At 42.3% G+C, this 15,899-nt stretch overlaps 1 protein-coding gene across 1 annotated transcript in view; it reads left to right on the forward strand.

Moving 5' to 3' along the window:
* Positions 1–15,899, forward strand: part of MYOCD (myocardin) — a 198,061-nt gene that overhangs the window by 23,623 nt on the left and 158,539 nt on the right. Inside the window, exon 2 of the mRNA XM_029928844.1 lies at positions 6,417–6,596. The gene's annotated coding sequence lies outside the window, so the exon portion shown is untranslated. The remainder of the gene's footprint in view (positions 1–6,416; positions 6,597–15,899) is intronic.

Consider the following 15,899-nt stretch of genomic DNA (forward strand, 5'->3'; position numbering starts at 1 on the left):
CATGATCAGTATCCCCACCAGCGTGGTGCATTTGTTAGAGCGATTAATCACTGACACATCATTGTATCCAGTGACCATAGTTTACCTTGGAGTTCTCTCTTGGTGTTGTAGATTGAATGGATTTGGACAAATGTGTAATGACACATTTCTACCATTATAGTATCATACAGAGGGGTTTCACTGAACTAAAAATAATCTGTGAGAGGGTGTTTGGGTGGCTTGGGGGTTAAGCCTCTGACTTCGGCTTAGGTCATGATCTCACGGTATATGAGTTCGAGCCCCGCGTCGGGCTCTGTGCTGACAGCTCAGAGCCTGGAGCCTGCTTCCGATTCTGTGTCTCCCTCTCTCTCTGCCCCTCCCCTGCTCATGATTTATCTCTGTCTCTCAAAAATAAACATCCAAATCTGTTTTCTTCTGAAGTTCTCTGGTGATTCAGAAGTTCCTCTCCTTCTCTGTTGCTCTTTCAAGGAAGTTTTTACTTTCTAATGTATAGTTTACACGTAACTTTGTTTTGTTTTACCAGCAGCACACTGCATATTGAGGGGGAAATACCACTATTTTCAAAGTACCTGTTTTACAGGCGGAGACCATCGCTGACAGCACTTTATTTGGCAGTATGAATTCAATGCATTTTCCTTTTTCAAGGTCTGTGCAGTTCCTTTTCCCTTAGTTTTAGATGCTTTTCTTCCCCATTCTTTGCCTGGATAGTCTTTTCTTATCTTTTAGATCTTAAACAAAACATACTGTCCACTTTGCACCCACCCCTGACTAAACTGCCTCTCTGTTACTCTGTCTTACGTCACTGTGTCTTTCCCTCCAGATTTGTGCTCTATAGTAGGTAGCTGCAGGTGGGTATTTAAATTTAAATGAGTTAAATTTAAATAAAATTTAAAATGCAGCCCCTCAGCACATTACCCACCTTTATTTTTATTTTTATTTTTATTACATTACCCACCTTTAAACTGCTCAATAACCACATGTAGCTGGTGGCCACTAGGTAAACAAAGGGGGTATAGAACCTTTCCATCATCTCAGAAGTTTCTTCTGCAGAGTACTACATCTAGATCACTTATAATTTCTTTTATATCATTTATTATTTATTTTGAGAGAAAGAGAGAATGTAGGCGGGGAGGGGCAGAGAGAAAGACGAGAGAGAGAATCCCAAGCAGGCTCTGCAGTGATAGCCCGGATATGGGGCTCAAACTCATAAGCCATGAGATCATGACCTGAGCTGAAATCAGGAGCCATATGCTTAACCCAGCCCCCCAGCCCCCCCTTCACTTATAATTTCTAATTTTATGTTAAGTTGCACAGAATTTTTCAATTGATCATTTGATGTTTGTCTCCCTCTGGGCTTATACTTTATGAGTGCAAGAATTGCAAAATATTGGCCAGTGCTCTGGCCCTAAGTAGGAGCTCTGTATTTTTTGAATGAAAGAATGCAGGAGTCAAAAAGAACTTGCAGGAGCCCGTGAATGCAGGGCACAGTTTGGGCACTGGGAACAGCCCGAAGTCCTAGTTTATGCCAGACTGTAGTAGGGGAGCTGGGGCTGAGACATCTATTATGCAGACACATTATCTGGAAAGCCAGTGGCCCGGGTGACAAGGTGAGAGAGGTAGTCATCATTATTAAGTGAAATGAAATACACATTAAATTCCTCCCTAAATTATCTCTCTCACACACACACACACACACACACACACACACACACACACACGTAAAATATACAGTCGTCCTTGGAAGGGAGGGAGAAAGGAGCTCATAGCCGAGGCCCACCCTAGAATTGAGGGAAAATCCGTCTCGCCCTAGATAATGTCCTCTTGGACTATTCATCCAATTGTTTAGCAAATGCTTGACCCAGAAAAAAACTGCCCCCATTTAGAGATACGTAATAATCAGACATGAGCCTGCCTGAGAAATAAGCATTGCTACACCGATGGAAGAAACATACCAAACCAAAACCACTAGAGAATTACTTTGCAAAGCAGAACAATAGTAGAAATTAACATCTACTTACAGAGTCAAAGAATTTCTTAATGGTGTTGGTGCCACTCCTAGCTCAAAGAAAAAAATATAGGGATGGAGCAAGACAGCAGAAACAGTGGGAGCCAAAAGAGCTCCAGGGAGAACGTGGAAGAGGAAAAAAACATCATTTCAAAACTTAAAGCACACTGGATGAGCAAAACTTAAAATTACTGTTGCTGGGAGAAAAAGACATGGAGGATAGGTTTAGGGGGGAAATGAGCAAAATATGTGAAAGGGAGTAAAAGTGCTACAGAGAAAATGAGACACTGAATAAACATGGGGAAGATTGGTGACTCCCCAGGAGGAAACTAAGCAAATGAAGTAGATAAAAGATTGAAACCATGCAAGAGAAGAAACATTTTATAAAACAAAGGTGGGAATTGTCCTGTGAAAGGGCACACAGTGTCCCACAAAATATTGGCATAGAATGATCAAGCAAAGGGGCGCCTGGATAGCTCAGTCTGTTGGGCGTCCAACGTCGGCTCAGGTCATGATCTCACGGTTCGTGGGTTCGAGCCCCGCGTCGGGCTGTGTGCAGACAGCTTGGAGCCTGGAGCCTGCTTTCGATTCTATTTCTCCCTCTCTCTGTGTCCTTCTCCTGCTCATGCTCTGTCTCTCTCTGTCTCAAAAATAAGTTAGACATTTAAAAAATATTTAAAGAATGATCAAGCAAAGCATACCAATTTGCTGGTCTTTGATGATTACAGCTAGCACCCTACAACACCCACCTCCCAATATCTCCCTCATAAAGAAAGAAAACAAATTTTAAGAATTTTGAAAACAATTCAAGCTGAGTTCAAAATTCTCTTAAGCAACATGTCTACAACCTCTCAGATAAGAAATGAGACCAAATGTTTTTTATATCAAGACAGACATGTTCAAATATGTGAAAAATAAAATAAACATAGGCTCCATAAACCCTTCTAGAAAAAAAACCCCAAGAATTTGATATCCAAACTGAGATTTCCAAGAGATGAATGGGGGATGATGTGGTACAAAGACAAGCAAGTATTTCTTAAATCAACTTAAAAACTAGAGAATTTACCATTCCAGGGGACAAAAACACCAATTTTTAGTAATGTTGAAAAAGTAGAAAGGATTATAAAATGTTCTGCTTGAAGGGTACTCTGACAGGTGAATTACCACGGGGCACCTGGGTGGCTCAGTCGTTTAAGCGTCCGACTTTGGGTCAGGTCATGATCTTTTGGTTCATGAGTTCGAGCCCCACGTCGGGCTCTGTGCTGACAGCTCGGAGCCTGGAGCCTGCTTCGGATTCTGTGTCTCCCTGTCTCTGGGCTCCTCCTCTGCTCATACCCTGTCTCTCTCTCTCTCAAGAATAAATAAAGATTAAAAATAAATAAATAAAGGAGTTGGATGCTTAACTGACTAAGCCACCCAGATGCCTCTCAAAAAATATTTTTTTTTAAAAAGGTGCCTGGCTGGCTCAGTCAAAGCAGCATGTGATTCTTGATCTCAGGGTTTTGAGCTCAAGTCCCATGTAAGGTGTAGAGATTACTTAAATAAGTTAATAAATCTTTAAAAATAAATAAATATTTTTAAAGAAATGTACAAATGAAAATAGAAAATGTAATACGAAATGAAATTACAGAAATGAAACCAAACAGGTCAAGAAATGTGAATGAAATTAGCTCATTTATTAAAAGAAAACAAAATCTCAGATTGGGTCAAAAACATAAACTAAATGAACAATAGTAGCTTCAAAAATACAGACTCTTTCCATGATTCGGCTATTATTGACAGTGCCACTATGAACATTGGGGTACATGTGCCCCTATGCATCAGCACTCCTGTATCCCTTGGGTAGATCCCCAGCAGTGCTATTGCTGGGTCAAAGGGGATAGTTTTTTGAGGAACCTCCACACTGTTTTCCAGAGCGGCTGCACCAGTTTACATTCCCACCAACAGTGTAGGAGGGGGCCCGTTTCTTGACATCCTCGCCAGCATCTATAGTCTCTTGATTTGTTCATTTTAGCCACTCTGACAATAAACTATATATTTAAGAAAAAAATGCAGGCTGTGAGGAGCACCTGGGTGGCTCAGTCAGTTAAGCATCTGACTTCGGCTCAGGCCATGATCTCACGGTTTGTGAGTGTGAGCCCTGTGTCGGGCTCTGTGCTGACAGCTCAGAGCCTGGAGCCTGCTTCAGATTCTGTGTGCCCTTCCCCCACTCTCACTCTATTTCTCTCTCTCTCTCTCTCAAAAATAAATAAACATTAAAAAAATTTAAAAACACAGGCCCTAAAAAAGTAAAATAAAAAAATAAAAATAAAGGCTCTGAAGTAAAAATGCAAATTTGAATACTTGGCTTACATAAGTTACCCATCCCTTTTTAAGGCTGCATTTCCCCTTCTTCTCAGAGGCTGTTTTGAGGCTGTAAGCAGATACTCCGTGTAAGCGTGACTTTGAAGGGTGCCCAGACTTTAACCATCAGCAGGCGTCAGTACAAGTGGAAATTGCCTTGGATGTCCCGGGCAATATTAGCGATCACCCAAATGCCAGTGAGTCAGAAGGACAGCAATGGGAAGGATTTGCATCGTTAGAGTATAAGAGACGTGGTCTGCACAGTAAGAGAAATATTCTCCAAGAAGTGAATTGGAGCTAAGACCCAGAGGATCATGGGAACCAGCCCGGTGGAAGGCAGAGCGGTGAACAGAAGTTAGAAACCCACTGTGCGTGCGTGGGGGAGGGGAAGGAGCGTTCTAGACGGCAGTGGCAGCAGCAGGCGCCAGCAGACCATAAAACAGAGAAGCATCAAGTATCACAGCCGTGGAGAAAGCTATCCTCTCATTGCTGTACAGATGCTTGAGTTAACAGACCCCGTAAAAGGAATTCTTGTCCATTCAATTCACTCACCAGATACTGTGCTAAGCTTTTGTGTGCCAATTCCTAGGTCCGGTGCAAGGGACAGAGCCTGGATAGGTGGAATCCTTGGCTTCATGGAGCCTCGGGAAGGGGGCGGGGGGTCGTTTTGAAAAATTGTCAGGCACTGGTTTTACTATTTAAAAAAATGACAGAGCGCTACAGAAACATGGGACTCCTGATTTAATTTGGCTTCAAAAAACTTCCCTAGGGAAGGTATCTTTTGGAAGATAACTTGAAAGAAAATTGATAGCTCTTTAGGTATAAAGTGGGTTGGTCAAGGCACCTGTGAAGTTATTGAAGTAAAAGAATGTGTTGACTTTGAGTATCCAAAAGAAGTTGAGTGTGTCTGAAACAGAGACAACCAGAGACAAAAAGAGAGAGAGCAAGAAGAGAGAAAAGCTGGAAAAGTAGGCAAGGCATAGTAACCCATAGTAAGGATTTTATTTTCTAATTTCACAGAAAATCATTGAAAGGAGGTTGACCAGTGCATTTTACGTGTTTTAAAATATCGTTCTGTTTATTGTGTATAAAATTGTTCAGAGCGGCCAAAATTGAGAGTTGAGTGGACCAAGTGTATTTGTCAGTGTGGGCTAAGTTGTCGTATAGTAACAAACGACCCCAAATCTCAGTGGCTTAAAAAATAAATATGCTATTCTCACTGGGGCTGCACATCTTTCACAGACCGCCCCGGGATCCTGCTCAACATCGCCCTTGCTCAGGAATGCAGACCGACAAAATTTCCACATTGGAGGAGTACTCATTGCAGAGAGAAGTCAGCAGGGCAGGTCACTGACCAGCTCTTCCCAGAGCAGAACATGCCATGTCATTTCTGCTGACACTGAATTGCCCAAAGGCTATATTTAACTCCAAGGGGCTGAGGGGTACAATCCTACCATTTGCCTGGATAAGATAGTTGTAAATATCTTACGGGCTGTCACACCAATTAAGAGGGTGCAACAGTATTCTAGGTAGCAAGTGACTCATAAACAGTTAAGAAGAGACTTTAAGATTATTTATTTGGAGGGAGAGAGAGAGAGAGAGCGAGAGAGCGCATGGGCAGGGGAGGGGCAGAGAGAGGGGGAGAGAGAGAATCCCAAGCAGGCTCTGTGCTTTCAGTGCAGACCGTGATCCAGAGCTTGAACTCACGAATCATGAGATCATGACCTGAGCCCAAATCAAGAGTCGGACGGTTGGTTAGACCACTGACTAAACCACCCAGGTGCCCTGAGATGATAAAATTAGAATTACAAAAATTTATCAGTTTGTTGGATGTGGGAATTGAGGGTGGGGGACCACTGCCCCATGAGAGAGAAAGCAGCTGCATGGACAGTGGTGACCCATTCCACATTGGTGACCACAGAAGGCATACGTCGGAGCAGTAGGAAACATCCAGAGGTGTCCTTAACGTCTCATCCTTGAAGCCAGTGGAACAGAGGTTTTCAGAGTCGTGCAAGCAGCCTCTCTTCCTTTGGGATTTGCTCAATTTTAGTGCTTTTCTGTGTGATAGGAGTGTCTTCAGGCCCAGACAGACCAACCGCTGGTCCCCCCGCCCCCCCGGTGAGAGAATGTGCGGATACAAGGAATGCCTGTGGCAGATTCTTGAGGAAGACAGCGTGGACTGACTGGATGGTAGAGAGAGGACAGCTATCAGATGATAACACTAAGAAGAGAGCCATGAAGGTCGAAGGTGAGTCAGGAGGGCTACGAGTCCATAAACAAGGGAAAGAGGTGATTCAAGGAGAGAATGAGTGGTCAGTGGAGGCAAATCGTGTCACAAAGTCAGGTAGGACACAGGTGGAAAGAGCCCATCACTGTGAGGTTGGAAAAGAGCAGAAATCAGAGTTCTTGATGTTTCTACCTCCAAGCAGAGGACTAAGAAGGAGTGGTGGGCTCATGCGGACTTGGGGGTGGGGGGCTGAAGCATCGGGAAACGGTCCAGGCCTGTCCCTCGTGTAGTGACCAGAGGGAGGAGATAGCGTGGCAGCATCTCACACAGCAGAGGGGAAATGGGGCAGTCAGGTGTTCTAGACCTATGTTTCTCTGCACCTCTGCTCAGGATATCCAAAGGAATCCATTTAACACACAAAAGGAATAAAAAATGACTCTCCTTAATTGTACAGATGTAAGATATAGATGTATATACTCTCTCATTCAAAGATAGAGAGAAAACAGCAGTTTGGGCCCATGAAGGACTTCTAAACACAGAGAAAGATGAACAATAGGAAACATAAAATTTTGGTAAACACCTGATTTTTATTTTCTCAGTAACTTTCAGGAAAACCTTGATTATGTAAACAGATGAAGAAACCTAGAATTTCAATAGCAAGTTCAACATTTTATTCTGCACTCTTGTTGGTCAGTATAGGCTAGCTACTGAAACGTGCAAGAAAAAAAAGGCCTCCAAAATTTAAGTGACTAAATATAACAGAATTTTGATCACAAAACAGCAGAATGTTCTTATTGTGCGACTCACAGGACCAAGGCCTTTTCCATACTGTGGTTTCAAGGGAGACTTCTTTTTTTCTCTCCAAATAATGTGCCGTCATAACACAGCACCAGTGAAATCTGCTATCATTTTTGGAACTGAACAAAGTCATTCTAATGCTCATTTCAAAGAATTAACAAGTTTGAAAATACTGTCTGAAAAAATAACATTCATGGTTGGGTGTTGGACCTCTAGAAGAAATTACAATAAATTAAAATGATATTTTCACCTTATTTTTTTTTACTTTTTGTTATTAAATAATTATAAATTCAATAGAACGTTCAAAGAGTTCAGAGAGGTCCCATGTACGTTGCACTGAATTTTTCCCAGTGCTCAAGTTGGGAGCTTGTCCATTGGGTGCTACATTCACAATGGCTGTGAATGTAGTTCTGTGTCATTTTGACTCATGCATGGGTTTGTGTGACCATGGAAGCAAACAAGACACAAAGCGTTTCATTGCAAAGATCCCCCTGTGTTACCCCTTTTCAACCACATTCACCTTGTCTCTTCTCCGCCTCTTATTCCGAGCAACTATGATTCATTTCCAGCTCAATAATTCTGTTATTTCAAAAGTGTTATAGAAACCAAATTATACACTATGTAGCCTTTGGAGGTTGGCGTTTTTCACTCATCTTAGTGCCCTCGAACCTCGTCCAAGTTGCTGCATGTTACAGTAGTGGGTTACTTTTTATTGCTGAATAATATTCCATGGTATGGATATATCAGAGTTTATTTTACTGGGTGCCTACTGGAGGAAATTTGCTCATTTCCAGGTCTTGGTAATTACAAATAAAGCGGCTCTGAACAATCATGTACAGGTTGTTGGTATGTGTGGGTGTGTGAACATAGGTTTCCATTTCTCTGGGATGGCGTCAAAGATGCAGTTGCTGGGTAGTACGGTAGTTGGTGCGTGTACATTTTTTAGAAACTGCCAGACCGTTTGCCAGAATGGCTCTATCATTGTTTAAGTTCACACCAGCAATGTAGGAGAGATCCAGTAACCTTACATCCTGTCCAGCATTTGGTATTGTCACTCTGTTTTCCTTTAGCTGTTATAATTGGCATATAGTGATATCTTATCTCAGTCTTAATTTGCTAATGGCTAATGATGTTGAAAATACTTTCCTGTTCTTATTTTCCAACTGTGTGTCCACTTTGGCAAAATATCTTTTCATGTTTTTGTTCGTTTTCTAATTGGATTTTTTTCTTTTTACTGTTGAGGTGAGAGTTCTTTATATATTCTAGATACTAATCCTTTGATGAATATGTGGTTTGCAAATATTTTCTCCCAGTTGACAGCTTGTCTTCCTATCCTCCAAAAAGGCTCTTTTGCAGCCCAAAAGTTTTTAATTTTGATGAGATCTAATTTATTATTTTTTCTTTTTGTGGATTGTGCTTTTGGTGGCATGTCTAAGAACTCTTCACCGAGCTCTGGGTCTTCTTTTTATAGGCAGTGATAGTGCACGCATAATTATTGTCTTGAAACTTTTCCTCATTTCTAATGTACGCATTCAGTGCTCTAATTTCCTCTCTTGGAACTGCTTTCCCTGCATCCCACAGATTTTGATAATGATGTACTTTCATTGTCATTCAGTTAAGTATGGCTATTTATCTTCCCTAAGACTTCTTCTTAGACCCTTCAGTTATTTAGAAGTGTGTTCATTAGTCTCCCAGAGTTTGGAGATTTCCCTGTTATCTTTCTGTTCTTGATCTCTGATTTGAGTCCACTGTCCTTGGAGAACAGATTCTGGATAAATTTCCACTTTTCAAAATTTGCATTCATGCCCAGAGTTGAGTTTATCGTGGTGTATGTTCTGTGGGCCCTCAGGAAGAATGTGTGTTCCCCTTGCGTTGGGTGACATGTGCCATAAATCTCAGTTTGATCTTGCTGGTTGACGGTGTGGTTAAGTTATTCTGCATCTTTGTTGCTCTTCTGTGTAATTGTTCTTGAGTTTGGGGGAGGAAGGCATTAAAGTCTCCTACTTTAGTTGTGGATTTGTTTCTTTCTCCTTTCATTTGTTTTTGCTTTACCTACTTTTATTTCTGGTGTTTGGTGCCTATGCATCTAGGATCCCACTGTCTTCTTTGTGGGTTGACCTGTCGCTCACTATGCAGTGATCCTCTGCAGTTGGTAATTTTGTTGTCGTTGTTGTTCTGAAGTCCAGTTTGTCTGATATTAACAGAACCACTGCCATTTTCTTTGGATTCACATTACATGATAAAGCATTTCCCACCCTTTTACTTTCAACCAGAACACATCATCAGATGTGAAGAGAGTTTCTCACAGATGGCATAGAATAGGGTCTTGTTATTGTTTGGCTTGTTGTTTTATGTTTTAATCTACACTGTCTTTAATTGTGTATTTAGATCATTTACGTTTAACATAATTTTAACTGTTGACATGTTGAGGCTTGAGTCTGATATTTTATTTTTATATTTTCTGTTTATCTCTGTTCTTTTCCCTGACTTCCTGAGAGGTACTTGAACTTTTTCTTTTAGAATTCCGTTTTGAGTTGTCTATAGTATTTTTTTAATGCTTTGTTTGTTTTTGAGGGAGAGAGACAGAGTACAAGTGGGGGAGGAGCAGAGAGAGAGGGAGACACAGAACCCTCAAAGCAGGCTTCAAAGCAGCTCAGAACCTGATGTGGGGCTGGAACTCACGAACCATGAGATCACGACCTGAGCCGAAGTGGGAAGCCTAACAGACTGAACCACCCGGGTGCCCCTATAACATTTTTTAATGTATCTTTTTATACAGCTTTTATAATGCTTTCTCTGGGTGTATGTCTAACTTACACAGCTTATCACATCGCCCTTTACCCATTCTAGTGAAGTATAGAAACCTGACCTCTCCTTACATGCCTTTACTCACCCCCATTCAATATAATTGTCTTGAGTCCTTCCTCTTCATACGAGGAAACCCACACTAGACAGTGTTACGGCTTTGGGCTTCATCTGTCAAACACAATTTACAAAACTTAAGAAGGAAAATGTATTTACCTATATTTTTTGTCTTATAATCTTTCTCTCTTTCTTTCTAAGTTTTTATTTATTTATTTTGAGAGAGAGGGAGAAAGCACAAGCCGGGGAGGAGCAGAGAGAGAATCCCAAGCAGGCTCTGCTCAGCCAGCATAGAGCCTAACGTGGGGCTCAAACTCAAACCGTAAGATTATGACCTGAGCCAATACTTAGCCGACTGAGCCACCACCCAGGCGCCCCCTTTCTCTCTTTCTGATGTTCTCAGCATCCTTTCATACTTTCCTTTCAGTATGGACAACCTCCTTGAGCAATCATTTTAGGGTAATCCACTGGTGACAGATTCCCGTAATTCTCCTTTATCTTGCAATATCCTGATTTTCTCTTTTCTCCTGAAGGATATTTTCTCTGGGTATAAGCCGTTTTTATTTTCCAACACTTGAAAACCATTGTGCCATGTCCTTTTAACCTTTCTGATTTCTGATGTAAAATTACTGTCATCCAAATTGCTTTTCCCCTGTAGTTAATGTATCATTCTCTGGCTGTGCTTAAGAATTTTTGTCTTTAGCTTTTATGTTTGACTATGAGGTGTCTTGTAGTGCATTTCTTAGAGCTACACCTTTATTCTTTTGGGTTTTTTTTTTTTTTTTTTGCCAATTTGGGAAATTTTTGGCCATTATTTCTTCAAATTGTTTTTTAGCCCCACCCCTTTTCTCCTTTTCTCCTTTTTTTTAAATGTTTATTTATATATTTTTGAGAAAGAGAAGATGAGCAGGGGAGGGGCAGAGAGAAAGGGAGAGCCCCAAGCAGGCTCCTCACTGTCACCACAGAGCCTGATGGGGGGAGTTGGGTCCCACAAAGCATGAGATCATGATCTGAGCCAAAACCAAGAGCTGGATGCTTAACCAACCGAGTCCCACCCAGGGGCCCTTCCTTTTCTTCTGAGACTTACATCTGTTGTTATTGTCACATTCACTGAGGCTCTTTTCTTTTGATTTTTTTTTGTCCATCATTCAGACAGGAAAATTACTATCATTCCGTCTTCAAGTTCTCTCTTTCTTCTCTCTTTCCAGTTCTGCTGTCAAGCCCATCGGTTCAGTTTTCCATCTTGGTTCTTGTTTATTTTAGTCATACCATTATCACTTGGTTCTTTTTTGTATCTTATATTTCGTTGCCGTAGTGTTGTGTCATTCTGTGGAACTTTGTATATTCTTGGAATCATGTATAATTTTTTACTGAAACCAGGACATTGGTGATATCACGCTATAAAATTAAATCCTTCTGTGATGCTACTATGGCTAATGGAGGGAGGGGGGAATGCCACCTCATTTTTGCCAGATGTGTGAGCTTGGAAAGTCTAGCTTTTCTACTAGGCTCCCACTGACGCCTGGAGGTTGGAAGGAAAGATTCCTTGTCACTGCTGGGTGGGGGTGGGAGTTGAAGTTCCCATTAGGTGCTCTTTAACTCTATGGGAGAACACCATCAGTGCTTCCCAGGTGACCTCCAGTGACGTCACAATGGGTTGGGGAGTGTCTTGTTACCACCAAGTGGTGATGAACATTCAGCCTCTCCACTAGACCTCCTCTGACACCACCTGCAGGGTTATTAGGGTATCTGTTATAACCTGGCATGGATGGAAGTCTGGCTTCTTCACACGGTCTTCACCGCAGGGTGCCCCGTGTAGCCACAGCTTGTTGTGTGGTGCTTGGCTAGAGTGAGCCGCTGTGGGCTGAATGCTTCCCATCTTGTAAGACGGCACCTTTCCTGATCCCTGCTCACAGAGAAGAGGTTTTTGTTGGGGTCGTTTTTGTGTGTCTATGCCTATCGGTGTTTCTGGAGTTCTAAGTTTGGGATATGTGAGGGGAGTCCACCATGAGGTTCCTTGGGCCTTGTGGTACCCAGCCAGCTCATCCTCTCACCACCTTTGAGAGCCTTCTTATGTTTCTTTTGTTTAGAATACCTAGGATTTTTAGTTGTTCTTAACAGGAGAAATAAGAAAATGTATGTCTCCTCAGTCTTTCTGGAAGCGGATATCCAAGCTCTAATAGCTTGGAAGTGTTCAATGGTGTAAGAGGAATGGATACACCACTCAAATAGACAAAAACCGCTTTAAAAAATCAATAAGAATTCAACAAATGTTGAAAAATTCCTGGATAACCAGAGAAAGCACAGTTACATCTCTGTGCATATAATGATCCCAAATAAATTCCAGATAGCTTAGTTGTATAATTAATTAGTTTCTAAAATGCAAATATATGACTGAACATAAGTGCGTTGTATAATGAAGATAGGCATAAATTTATAACATTCTCTGCACTAATGATAGCTGTTGTTAGAACAATCCTTATAAATCATTTAGAGAAATAGGAGTACTATAAGTAAAAAATAATTGGAGAAAGGCCGAAAAAGATCATTTGCATAAAAATACAAGTAATGCTAAGAAGTAGTAAAGAACGGAAGACCCTAACAATGCTAAGTGAATACTGGCACATCCAGAGAACAGTGCCACAGGGTTCTCATACCCATGTTGCAGAAGAATATTAATGCTGTGGGAAAATGCTCATAAATCATCCCTAAGTACAAAGCAAAAAGCAGATTACAGGGAGGTTAAGACTCTAACGCTATTTTATTTTAACAGTTTAAGACACTCAGAGAAAGAGCATATTAAGAAAAGCATTGAGGCACCTGTGTGGCTTAGTCAGTTATGCCTTCGACTCTTGATTTTGACTCAGGTCATGATCTCAGGACTCACGAGTTTGAGTCTCATGTTGGGCTCTGCACTGATAGCATGAAGCCTGCTTGGGAGTCTTTCTCTCTCCCTCCCTCTCTCTCTCTCTCTGCCCCTCCCCTGCTCATGCATGCTCTCTGTCTCTCAAACTAAAAAAAAAAAGAGAGAGAGAGAAACATTATGTATCAGTACTTGAAAATGAAGCATTGGAACTATGATTATGTTTTATCTTTCATCTTTGTATTTTCCTGTTTTCAAAATACATTTTTTAACAAGGCATAATTTTATACTTAAAAGAAAACAGTCAGTGTATGTTAGGGAATCTCTAAGTCTTGGAGATGACTTTGAGCATTTATTGATGTCAATTGCTGTCATTTATGGTATCATCCTTGACATGTTGGTTTTCATTTCCGTGCTGCTTGCTTCATTGTTATTTTTTAAAATTATTTTAAACATTTATTTATAGTTGAGAAACAGAGCATGAGTGGGGATGGGGGAAAGAGAGAGGGAAACACAGAATCCAAAGCAGGCTCCGGGCTTTGAGCTGTCAGCACAGAGCCTGGCACGGAGCTCGAACCCTCGAACTGTGAGATCATGACCTGAGCCAAAGTTGGACACACAACTGACTGAGCCACCCAGGCGCCCCTCTTGTTGCTTCATTATTACAAGGTGGCTGCTGTGCCTCCAGGAATCACACCAACACTCCAGGTGGATAGAGGAGGAAGAGAGCCCACCTCCCGCATGATCACCCTCATCTCGTCAGTACTGTTTTCCAGAGGCTCCCTTCGACAGACTTGCCTACACCTTGCATGGCCAACCAAGGGGAACCCGAGGAATACGTAGGCCATTTTCCAGATGCCAGCACAGAGATGGCCAAGAAAGAAGGGGCCAGAAAGGGACGCCACATGAGCCAACTGTGATGTTCACGTCGTATTTTTATGTAGAAAATTAAAAGCATATTTTGTGGAGTGCATCGATCGAATGTAGTGACAACCAAAATATGCAGAAAGTATGTTTTGCAGGGCCTGTAAAGAGCATCTGTGACATCTGACCATTAAAAGGAGTTAGGGGATGTGCTTACAAACTATTCGGGCCCTGATCCCTGAGTCGCAGGGGTGAGGCATCATAAATCACAGGCCGCTACACTGAGAAAAGACGAGAAGGCTGATGTGGGGCGGGCGCGTCTCCACCATAAACTCTTCTCCGGCACTTTGTTGTGCGCGGCCGGCAAGAGTGCTTTCAAGCTGTGTTTGCTTACATGAAACTGAATCAGCCATCCAGCGACTGCAAAAAAAGAAAAAATCATCAAAAAGCAGGACCGGTCGTAGGACTGAAGGCAGCAAGCTGTCAGACAAAGAGCAAAGACTGGGGGTCGGGAGATCTGAAGGTTCCAGCATGCTCTGCTGCTCAGCAGCTGTGTGCCCTTGGACACCTCATTAACACTGACCCCCTTCAGGTTCCTGATCTGTGAGATCGGGGGGTGGTGTGCGGGTGAGACCACGCAAGCCCTTGGAGCCCGAGATGGCCGTATCCTATCATGCCTGATCTCTTCTGAAAATTAATAACTGCCAAGGCAATGAATCACGCTGGGCCTCTCACTGTGGGCTGGCAGAAAGGAACACAGAGAGAACAGGAGGAACAGAGATGTGAGAAGGCTCTGGCTCCATGTCAGCTGCCATCATTCAAGGGAGACGGTACAGCCCAAGGGGGTACAGCAGATATAAACCCTCAGCACCCAGGGAGACGCCGCCAACGTTATTTTCGTATGACCGGAGAAATGGCTTAGCCGTGCGACTGAGCCCACGTTCCCCGTCACAACCTAGAGCCCTTGTTGATTTCATTTCACAAACTAGAAAGAATATACCTCGAGGGTGAAATGAATCACAGTGCCCAGGAAGTGGTCACTGGCAGCTACTAAAATCTTTCAGGGATCAGAGGTCATGCGAGGAACCTTAGGTTGGTACCATCGGAAAGTATTATTAACATTCAGGTTCAGAGTCAGCCACGGCCATCAGCACAAGCTGCGATGCGTCTGGACTCCTCAGTCCACCACTTACAGCTGTGTGATGTTCAGCAAGCAACTAACCCTCTCTGGGCCCCCATTTCTCATCTGCAAACAAGGGAACAGTAATTGCCCCAGCTCCTTAAAACTGGCTGAAAAGGAAACATTTTAGTCCAATGCCTGATCTCTAGATAGTTACTAACAAAGAGGTAAACTTTCATTCTTCAAGTAAATGGATGGTTTTGCAACTAAGCTTATAAACTGTTACGTACTTTGTAACTTATGGTGGATTTCTTAACTTGGGGAATAGAGTTCCTTAGTTGTAGAAAAGGCAAAAGTGGGGAATTTACCGTAAAGCTTGGGGAAACTTTTAGTGGTATGCATTCCAAAGGATGCGTGCGGTTTTGCAAACAGTTGCTGCCTGCCGACCTGAGCCTGCGTTTCAGTGCAGCTCTGGGGACAGGGTGCAGAATGAGACAGACAGAAGGTCTGGGGGACAGACAGGAATGGAAATGTCTCTTTGGATTTGGTTTGGACTACGTTTTTCAGAAGAAATGGACAATTGAACTGGAAGTAGTCATGGAAACAGAATCGGAAAGGTTTTTAACTCTTGTCTCTTCTTTGTCTTGTTGGAAATTTCTCCTGGACCCTTAACAGGTGATCTGCTTGCAGTCTGTTAGTAACAGGGCATTAGAATAGAGTTTCAAATCAGTGGGGAGAAGGCTGGGTCGTTCTTTAAATGTTGTTGAGACAGCTGGCTAACCATTTGGAAAAACAAATTTAGAACCCTATCTCAAAC

The sequence above is a fragment of the Suricata suricatta genome, chromosome 17 (genome assembly GCF_006229205.1).
Source record: "Suricata suricatta isolate VVHF042 chromosome 17, meerkat_22Aug2017_6uvM2_HiC, whole genome shotgun sequence".
Taxonomy (NCBI): domain Eukaryota; kingdom Metazoa; phylum Chordata; class Mammalia; order Carnivora; family Herpestidae; genus Suricata; species Suricata suricatta.